Source organism: Cyanistes caeruleus, chromosome 17, assembly GCF_971803275.1.
Source record: "Cyanistes caeruleus chromosome 17, bCyaCae1.hap1.1, whole genome shotgun sequence".
Lineage (NCBI taxonomy): Eukaryota > Metazoa > Chordata > Aves > Passeriformes > Paridae > Cyanistes > Cyanistes caeruleus.
The window spans coordinates 712,174-722,555 of NC_141717.1; the positions used below are offsets into that span (position 1 = coordinate 712,174).

The window sequence follows — 10,382 nt, forward strand, 5'->3', positions numbered from 1 at the left end:
ACAGGGAAGAATCAAAAAATGAGGACCAAGCAGTATCACTATACCTCCTACAGGAAGTCCCACTGGGAGGGGGAAAAGGGAGAATTGGGTTTGTAACTGTCCTACTCAACTCCTCCTAAGTGAAGGCATTTCAAAATAATTAAAAGGTCTACCAGTAAATCCTATTAGATTAACAGAACAAGTAGATCACTTTTTGGTGCCAAACATTTATATTTGGGATGAAATGCAATCTATACTAAATCTTTTGTTTACATATGAAGAAAGACAAATTATCCAAGCAGCAGGGATGTGGATATGGGAAAGGGAACATGCAAACAGACCCCCTGGCAGGAGAAGATGCCATTACCCAATGCAGGACCACAATAACCCCAGGGGAAGGCAAAACATGGAAGAGTACAGAGCATTAGTTATCAGGGGAATCAGGGAGGCTGCTCCACAAAACCAGAATGCTCATAAGGCATTCACAGAACAACAAGAAAAGGAGGAGACTCCAACTGAATAGCTGGAGAGGTTAAAAAAAAATGAGACAGTACTCAGGAATGGACACTGATACAGAGGCTAGACACACTGTTAAAAGTGACCTTTGTCACTCATGCTTAGCCAAATATAAGAAAAAAACCTAAAAAGATTAGAAGATTAAATGACCTGTTAAAAGAAGCCCAAAATGTGTGTGTACGGAGGAATGAAGGAAAAGCAAAGGCAAAAGCTAATGTAATGGCAGCTGCTATTACCAAATGAAACAACCATGCAAAGAACCACTCCTACAGGGAAGTGAGGCCCCAGTCAGACCAAAGCAAGGGGGATCAGGAGGAAGTTAAGGGGAACAGAGCTCCCTGGGAAAGAGGCCCTAAAAAGGATAAAGGGGAATTTAGTAACCAGGGCCTAATGTCATTATTGCAAGGGAATTGGACACTTAAGAGTGTAGGCGGAACTGCCTACAGAGAGAAAAAGATCTGAAAGTTTTCAAGGACATTTACAAAACAGACAAATAGGGGGGTCAGAGGTGCTATCTCCTGGGGTCAAAGTATCAGCAGGAGCCCTTAATAACTTTAAAAGTAGGCACCCAGGAGGAAGAATTTGAATTTTTAAGGGATACAGGGGTGGAGAGGATTTGTGTGTAGAATTCCAAAAAGATGTGAGACAGTCCTTTCTGACCTCAGAGCAAACCAAACCAAACAGTTCAGGGGAAAAAAAAAAGGTCGCTGAAGCATTGTTGCCACAGTCTCCAAGGCCAGGGCAAGAGAAAAAACTGTTTTGCCTAAGCTAACAAAAACACCAAGCTAGCTAAGCTTGTAGGCTAGGTAATGAAGAGAGCCCACTCTGCCCGGCACCATGGAAACCTGAGGAGTGAGGTTTGAAGAAGCTGTGCAAGAGCCCCAGGGCTACAGCCTCCACCAGACTCACCTTAAAGCTACAGCAACCACTTCTGGGCCTAGAGTAGATGGTCAAGGAATAGAAAACCACCCCAAGACACAATATATGAAGGAGATCAAATTCTAGCAGAGACACCAGAAACCTCAGCTCCATCTAAAAGAGATCTTCAGAACAGATTTTGGGTGACAGACAGATGTTCAGGTATGGCAATAAAAGGGTGCAGGACAAGTACCAAAGAGTCAAGGTGCCATTATTAGAGACTCAGCAAAAAGGGAAATTCTTCCTCTGTGACAAGAACAAATGTTGATATATTTTATATATTAGTAAAGGCCTGTATGCACAAACCAGCCTTTGAAATAAGTCGTGATATTAAAGGCTAAAGTCCTTGAAACCTTCATGCAGAAGAGAGAGTAAAGCAAAACAATATCCTTGTGTGTAGGAATAAAAATGTAAACAGTGTGTGTTAGCCAATAGTAGCTTGCTCTGCCTGCAGACCCTGTAGAACCCTATAAAAGGTGTGCTAAAGATAGAAATAAACGGTGTTCACGTTTACTTCTGTGAAGACTGGTGAATAAACTGGCGGTCTCTCAAAATCTGGCACTCCAACCAGGGACCTCCTGCGGGCAGAGGGGCTTTGGAGCCAGCGGAGCAGATCTGGGTGCGGGAAGCCACGGATCGGCACTGGATAGGCAGCCTGAGCACGGTGAGACGCGGTGCGGTTGGATGTGGAAATTCAGGTTGCTGGGGGAGACTGAGGTCCGGGGGCGTAGTAGAAGGGTCACAATCTTCCCTCCTGTGGTTTGCCGCTAGCATGGAAGCGGAATGTGCGGCGGCGGAAAAACTGCTTCTCAGCATCCTCCTTAAACGAGGCGAAGCAGCCCAGGAAAAAGACCTGGATATGCTCATTATATGGACTAATTGTCACGGGCATTTAGTAGTGCTCCCACTGCTCTTTGCAGTGAAGGAACGGACTGATATATCGGTTCTGATATGGGAAACGGCAATCACGGAAAAGAGCAAGGACACTCTGTCTCTCAGTCGAACTTGACAGATTGTAATTAATACCTTAAAAAAAGAGAAAAGCGAGATATGCTGAGGCTGTGAGCCCCGTAATTCTACCTGTGCCACAGCGGCACATAGTCCTTTACCTCCGACTGCTGGGCAAGCACTCCTATCTATGCTGCCCTTGGAGAGAGGGAGGGAGAGTCAAAGAGAAGAAAATAATGAGAAAAAAGTTCCACAGCGAACGCTGAAACAATGAACAGAATCTGTTCAGTTACGGCAGGATGTGATACATTCGTAACTATCTGCTTCATTTTTGGAGTCACTTTTAGCACTACAATCTTATTTAAGTTCCATCTTTACTACCCTGGAAGAAAAGAAGCCAAATTTAGACTGGTTTCCACCCGAACCAGAGGGACATGGGGGAGCACTGAGGTGTGTGCAGAGAGCAGGGGCATCCTCGGGGTAGAAGCAGTGCAAGAAAAGTTCCAAGGCCACGCTGATGAGCTGCAATGATCGCCGTTCTCAGCACCTGGCCGTGAGAGACTTTTCGTGTAACATCGCCTGCTTTTGTAAAAATCTTGCCCTTTTTCTTCTATCTGCAAAAAGTGAGAGAGTTTGTTAAAGTTAACTTTGTGAGGTTTTTTTTTTCCCTTTCTCTCAGTTTTTCCTCTCTGTGAGAGTATGTGGAGGAAGTGAAAGAAGATAACAGCAGCAGAGAGCAGCAGCAGGGTGGGCAGTCCACCCCCCCGCTCCCTCTCTAAGAAAAAGCACCAGGATAATACCCAGTTTGTTACAAAGTCATGATTTATTGGGTTTTCAAAATGTTTTTGTATACCCTTTTAGAGTTAATTTTGTGTTTTAAGTAATTATGAGTTTATGCAGTTGCAGTTTTTAGAGTTTTACTAGAGAAATTATTGTGATTCTTTGAAGAAAAAGAAAAATAAAAAGAAAAAGGAAAAAAAGTGTTTAAAGTGTTTAACAGAAGTTGCCTTGCAATAATTGGTTTTAGAACCTAAGGTTAAAATATGGTGTGATTTACAGGTACTAGGAAAACTTTCCAATTAATGTTATCTACAGAAGAGATCTGTGGTTTAAAAAATAATTAGTTAAGAGAACTTTACTGTACAAGACAAAGTTAAGTTAGAGCATATATTATCTATTTGCTTGTTTTTTCCACAATTTTAATAAGGTAATTTCAATGTGAGCCGTTTTGTTATATAAAACACATATAACTGAATATATACCAATTTGGATTTTGGATTTTAGTTTAAGAATTAGACTTAATGTTTCTGAAAAGTGCTACAAAAGCTGGATGGCAACTTGCCAAATCCTCTGTTGTGGTTTTTCTCTAGAAAAACTGCACTTTAAAATCCTAACCAATTTAAATATATACTAGGTAAATTTCTGTTATGAGTATTTTTAGTAACATTTGCAGTTATTGTGGGTTATTCTCAAAGCTAGATGACATAGAATTGTGATGTATTTGTTCCATCTTTATAATCTTTATAGTGAATCCATGTTATTGTTATATTGTGTTTAAAAGGTATATATCAAACTTTTAGTTGCTTTTTTGTAGTAACAGAATAAGATTAAGTTATGTTTTTGTTTAGTATAGATTAAGTGTTAATAGAATTAAGAATAGTCAAGTTTTATAATATTTAGGCTTGAATGTCTTTAAGTTAAGTTTTCTAACTTAGATATTATTTTAAGGTTAAGTTTGTTATTTCCTTTTGTTATCAATAATTATTGTCAGGTTTAAATATTGTCTAATTTGAATTGTTTTATGTTTTATTGGAGGCACTTGTTCAAACTGCAAAGTATAGTTATTTTCCTAGAGCGATGAAGACAGACACAACTGAAACAGCTGTGATAGAACACTGATGAACACCTGTTTGTGGATAGAAGTGAATGCAGTCCGTGACACCCTTGATTTCATCGGGAGTTCTATTGTTTGTTGCAATTTCTGCAGTTTTTGTTTGTTATAACTTTCTTATTTTTCAGGGTTTCCAGAATTTTAAGAAGATGACCATTGCTGAGGATCAGCTGTCATGGGGGAGGCTTCAGATTAAACCAACTGCTGCATGGTTTAATTGGTCTGGTACCTAAGGCTTCTGATCATTTGCTTTGTACAAATGCATTTTAACAGTTTGCTGTGCTGTAAGCATCTCATAGCTGCTACTATTGAGAACTTTGTTTTAGAAATGAGCTGAGGCATCTTTCCAGTTTAAAGCCTAGGTCCTGGCCAAGCCTTGACTTTACCTGGACGGAATGTTTGCCAACAGATCCAGATGTTTTCTGTATAAAATCAGTGTTTGAGTCAGTTTTTGACTCAGCAATTTGACCCTATTAATATGACAGCTGAATCAATTTTGAAGTGGGCTTGGAGAATCATTTCCTGAGGTGATTATCCAATCCTTCACTGATTTTTTTGTTGTTTCTGTTTGTTTGCAAACTATGGGATGCTGGTGCAGTGTTTTAGTACTTAATAGTAGTTTAATATTACATATGTTATTAATAATGTTTATGATTTAATTGATTGTTAAGTGGTATAGGTTCTTATTAATTGTGTATATGGGTTTGTGTTGATGTTGATGTTTATAACAGAAGTACATCTCATTTTTATTTTTTTTTAAGAAAACGGGGAAGATTGATGCCCTAAAAGCATTTAATTAGTGTAATTCATTAACTTCAAGGAGAGAAGTGCCTGTGTTTTGTTGGTAGGTCCAAAAAGGTCACCTGTCCATCTGACCAGACTGTGTGCCTCTGAACACATGAGATCCAGTGAACAGAGATGTCACCACACAGCCTTGGTACTCCAGACATGGATCGGAAGTGGACCTGTCAGGACACAGTTGTGTCTGAACACTACACAGACAGTTGCCAACAGAACTTTTATGTTGTTATTATGATGTTGTGTCTCTACCAATTTCTCAGGTATCCTTTGTTTTAAGATTTAGAAGGATCTGAAGAACAACTTGAACATCAAAGCCCTCAGTCACCGATCAGCTGCCAGCTGACATCACGGGAGCAGTGAACATTCCAGGACTGAATTGTGTTAGAGAAATTCTGTAGAATATCTAAGAAAAGTGCAGAGACTCCATCTAACTGTACATAAAGCAAATTGTAGGTGTGTGTTTACCCTTTTAGCAAATTGCTTTCACGCTTAGACTACATATATACCAAAGCACGTGTGTTAAAAGTAGTTAGATAATAGTTTAAGATAAAGAGTTTAGCCTGTGTAGTAATTGTTATGTTAGTATAAAGTATAAGCATTCCCCCTTCAAGAGGTAGTGTAAGCATCTTTGAAAGTTCATTTAACGTTAAAGTTTTAGCTGTGAGTTTGCAAATATGATGTCATTTACATGGAACAAACTGCTTATGGTAATTGTGTTGTGTATAGTCCTGACCAACTGTCTGCTAACTAACATCCAAAAGTGACAGAACATATGGGTCACTCTGGCATACTGAACTGGCCAAAGGTCAATGCATCTTAGCCTAGCCACACCTGGAGATCTTTTCACACCTGTCTCAAAGGAGTCCCTGAATGGGATCCTCAAGCATTTAAAGGTTTAATTAGTAATGAGACTCGACTGAATCGATTGGCAATGTTGCAAGAGTGCCGTCGCACTGTTGGCTTCACATTAAGACAACTGGAAGCCTGTTGGCAAGCAAAAATTACCAAAGTTCTCAATGTTACCATACAGCCCTCAGAAGAATTAGATTTGTTAAGTTCCACCAATACCTCAGGTGGATGGATAATATTTGAACCCCCGACAAAAAGTCATTCCAACAAAGTAATGCAGCACTGGGCTGCAGTCAACCCTATAGCTGATCTCGTTACTACCATTGAAAGTAAAGCCTTTGTTCGTGGTGCAATCTCACAGGACAATTACCAAAGCAATTACCTAGTTCCATCTTCCTAATCTGTGGAGATAGAGCATGGAATGAGATTCCTGCTAGTCCACATAGAAGACCCTGTTATCTTGGGAAACTTACCTTGTTCCACCCAAGCTTACATCAATTGTTGAATATAGCTAGAAAAATGAAGAACATCAGTCAAAGTGAAGCCTGAATGAATTAAGGCCTAGCAACTCTAAAAAGGCTTGCTTGTTAGACTAAGAAAGAATTGAACTTAATATCCACAATGTTAAGTGAGCTTTCAGCTGATGTGAGTAGTGTACATCATGCAGTATTATAAAATCGAGCTGCAATTGACTTTTTGCTCTTAGCACAAGGACATGGTTGTGAGGAGTTTGAAGGCATGTGCTGCTTGGATCTTACTGATCATTCAGCTTCCATCCATGAGCAACTACAACAGCTACAGGATGGGTTACATGCCCTGAAAGAAGATAGTGACCCCATTGGAAGTTGGTTTGCCAACTGGGGCATCACAGGATGGTTGAGGTCTCTTGTGCTAGAAGGGGGATGGACTTTACTTATAATGTTAATCTAGATAACAGTCGAAGTTGTATGTTATCTTGTCTTCATAAGAGTATAGAAAGAGTCACATCCAAAGCCTGGTTTGTGCAAAAAGAGAAAGGGGGAATTGTTGATATATTTTATATATTAGTAAAGGCCTGTATGCACAAACCAGCCTTTGAAATAAGTCGTGATATTAAAGGCTAAAGTCCTTGAAACCTTCATGCAGAAGAGAGAGTAAAGCAAAACAATATCCTTGTGTAAAAGAGAAAGAATGTAAACCTGTGTGTGTTAGCCAATCGTAACTTGCTCTGCCCGTGGACCCTGTAGAACCCTATAAAAGGTGTGCTAAAGATAGAAATAAACGGTGTTCATGTTTACTTCTGTGAAGACTGGTGAATAAACTGGCGGTCTCTCAAAAAACAAAGAATATAATTAACTAACAGGTATGCTTTACTCAGTGCCATAGTAAATCCATGGTGAGTTTATGTCTCTGCTGAACCCGTGGGAGGGATGATTGCTAAGCTAGCTGGGATGAGCTGCAGCAAACAGAGCACCAATGCCAGGGAAGGGGACATTAATTATATGAAAGAGAGCTCTCACAGCAGCGGGACATTACAGGGCAAAAGGAACAGCTCATCCCTCAGACACTGAAGTGAGCAAACATACATCAGCTTGGGGTTTCTTGCCACTGTGAACCCTTCTCCTTCCTGCTATTCATTCCATGCTTTGGGATTTTCTTCTCTTCCAGTCCCCATATCAGCAGTACATATCACTGGCAAGCCTCTGACAGCAGCAGCAGCAAAGAGATGTCTGGTAGCAGGATATTCCCTGGGGACCCAGTGAGCCTGAGAGGAGATATGGGCTGGCCAGAGAATAACACACAGTCATTAGAAGGAGATGGCGAAGTATGTTAAATGACTACATAATAATTCTCCTGCTGCTTCTGTTTTCAGAGGAAGCACACATTTTATTGTAAAATTAAGTGTAACACCTGACAAAATAAAATTCCTCTCCTGCTTGAAAACATTATCCTTACTACAACTGTACTTCAACCTTACTATTCATGACTGAAGAGAATTTTTCTTTTCAAAAAGATTTAATACATCACAAACCAAGTCTCACTGTTTTCTCTCACGTAAAGCAATCACTTGGGAACAGAATGTAAATAATGACATATGCTTCAATAAATTAAGTGTTGAAGGACTCTTCAGAACACTTGAGAGGTGCCTGAAACTGAGAGCTTAGTGATAGAAAATCCAGATAAACCAGAGGAAGCATATACCAGGCGATATTGCCTGTTTTCTCCTATTTTCTCCTATTTTACCAGGAGATATTGATAGAAAATTGAAAGTATTAAATCGGAAAAAGCTGCCACAAGGTCAGGGGCAGGATGACAACTTCATACTACTTTCAATGAGCTTTCTGTAAAACTTCCATTAAAATTACAATTATCTGCATAGGTTTTTATGAGACGACTAAAACCAGAGCTTCCAAGAGCTCTAGAAAATAACAAAAGTGCTACTGTTTTGCAATAAATTTACAATCAAGGCAAAATGTTATGATGATACATTTATGGATGCACAAATGAGGGAACCAGGTAGTAATTAAAATGAAAATCAGAATGACTAAGCATCTATAAATTCAAGTTAATAATTAAGATGAGTGGGATTTGACAGAACATAATCACACACACAGAATCACACACAAAATTACTAGGTTAGAAGAGACCTTCAGGATCATTGAGTCCAACACAACCCAAACACCTCAACTAAACCGTGGCACCAAATGCCACCTCCAGTCTTTTTTTAAACATATCCAGGGATGGTGACTTCACCACCTCCTTGGGCAGACCATTCCAGTACTTTATTATTCTTTCTGTAAAATCTTTTTCCTAATATCCAACCTGTATTTCCCTTGGCACAGCTTATGACTCTGTCTCATTCTGTCAGCTGCTGTCTGGAGAAAGAGACCAACCTCACCTGCCCACAACCACCTTTCAGGGAGTTGTAGTGATAAGGTCACCCCTGAGTCTCCTTTTCTGCAGGCTAAACAACCCCAGCTCCCTCAGTTGTTCCTCACAGGGCTGCTGTTCTGAGCCCCTCACCAGCCTCATTGCCCTTCTCTGGATGAGCTCAAATGTCTCAACATCCTTCCTAAACTGAGGGGCCAGAACTGGATGCAGCACTCAAGGTATCTTCTCACCAGTGCCGTGTACAGGGGAAGAATGACTTCCCTGACATATTCCTGATCCAGGCCAGGATGCTGTTGGCCTTCTTGGCCACCAGGGCACACTGCTAGCTCACATTCAGTCAGCTGGAGGCCCGATAGCCAAGAGACAATGCTACCTACACTCATAGATATCCTTACAAGGTAGAACCTAAGGCAATCCTTGAGAAAACCAACCTCCAACAAATATGCTCCAGGATTTACAAGCCATCATGGATCTTCTTCATCAAAGGGTTTCTTCAAGGATGGTTTCCATAGATTGTGTTCAGAATGTCCATCTTACTTACCAGCTAATTAATTTTTCTTATCAAATATTAATCTTCTTCCTTGAAGTAATAATGAAAGAAGAGTGTTCCTCCTCTGTCTGTATTGGTCTGGTTCTTGTCCCATAATTGCTGTGAGTAGATGATGCCCCTGATGCACTGCTGCTTCTTTAGTTTTAATTTTTTTTCTCTCCCTTCTCTATTTCCAATGCAAAAGCCCACACCTCATCTCCTCCATGAGAGCTTGTTACTAGATACAGGATGGAAATAGCAACAGTCCTCAGGTTCTGATGGAAAATGCTATTGTTCAAGGTTCAGACTGACATCCCAAATGATTTCTGGATCATAGGTTTTTAATCAGTCATGTCTATTAAATCTGATTATCTCTTGGGAAGTTCTCACAATAGCACAGACACTAGAGTTGCTGATGTGCGTATTCAGGAGGAATTATTAAACCTGGCCATGTTCAGAAAATTAATGGATGAAGCACCTGCATGCCTGTCCCTTTCTTCACTAAAGACAGCCTAGAGATTCTTCTAGACACAGGGTAGCCTGAATCTGTACAAACATTCATGCAACCAGTACAAATCCCTCATGTGTGTCTGACCCCTCCCATCACCAGTCCTATATCCTCATTCTCACTAAGGGCTTAGAAATCAAACTCACTCCCAATCTATATTTCAGGTCACTTAGGAACTGGTGCAAAAAAAGGGGGAAAATAGTAAAATACAAAAACTTAATTAGTTCTACAAAGAAATTCACGCAGCCTGTTATCCAAGGATTGAAAGGAGGGAGGGCAATACGTCATAAATGTGAAAAATACATATAATCTATTTCCATATATATAACATGGACATATATTAGGTAATATACATAATGATAGATACTCCAATAGACACACACAATATTTACAGAAAATATTTCTAAGATATATATGTATATATATATGTAAAACAAAATGTTTCTGGAGGAAAAAACTGGAAGTGTGTGTCCAGTCTCAATATGCAGATAATCCAGTATCTCCAAGCCATTATTTACATTGCAGGATGCTGATACATTTTTCCAATTCATCCCTTTGGTACCACAGTGAGT

At 39.9% G+C, this 10,382-nt stretch overlaps 1 long non-coding RNA gene across 2 annotated transcripts; it reads left to right on the forward strand.

Moving 5' to 3' along the window:
• Positions 1 to 1,912: 1,912 nt before the first annotated feature.
• On the forward strand, positions 1,913 to 7,178 carry LOC147649992 (uncharacterized). Of its 2 annotated transcripts, XR_015277557.1 has the most exons (3): positions 1,913 to 2,077; positions 4,381 to 5,409; positions 6,543 to 7,178. It is a non-coding gene; the product is annotated as an uncharacterized LOC147649992 (long non-coding RNA). The 2 variants fall into 2 exon arrangements; XR_015277556.1 differs by lacking the exon at positions 1,913 to 2,077 and having other exon boundaries at positions 3,079 to 5,409.
• Positions 7,179 to 10,382: the final 3,204 nt, after the last annotated feature.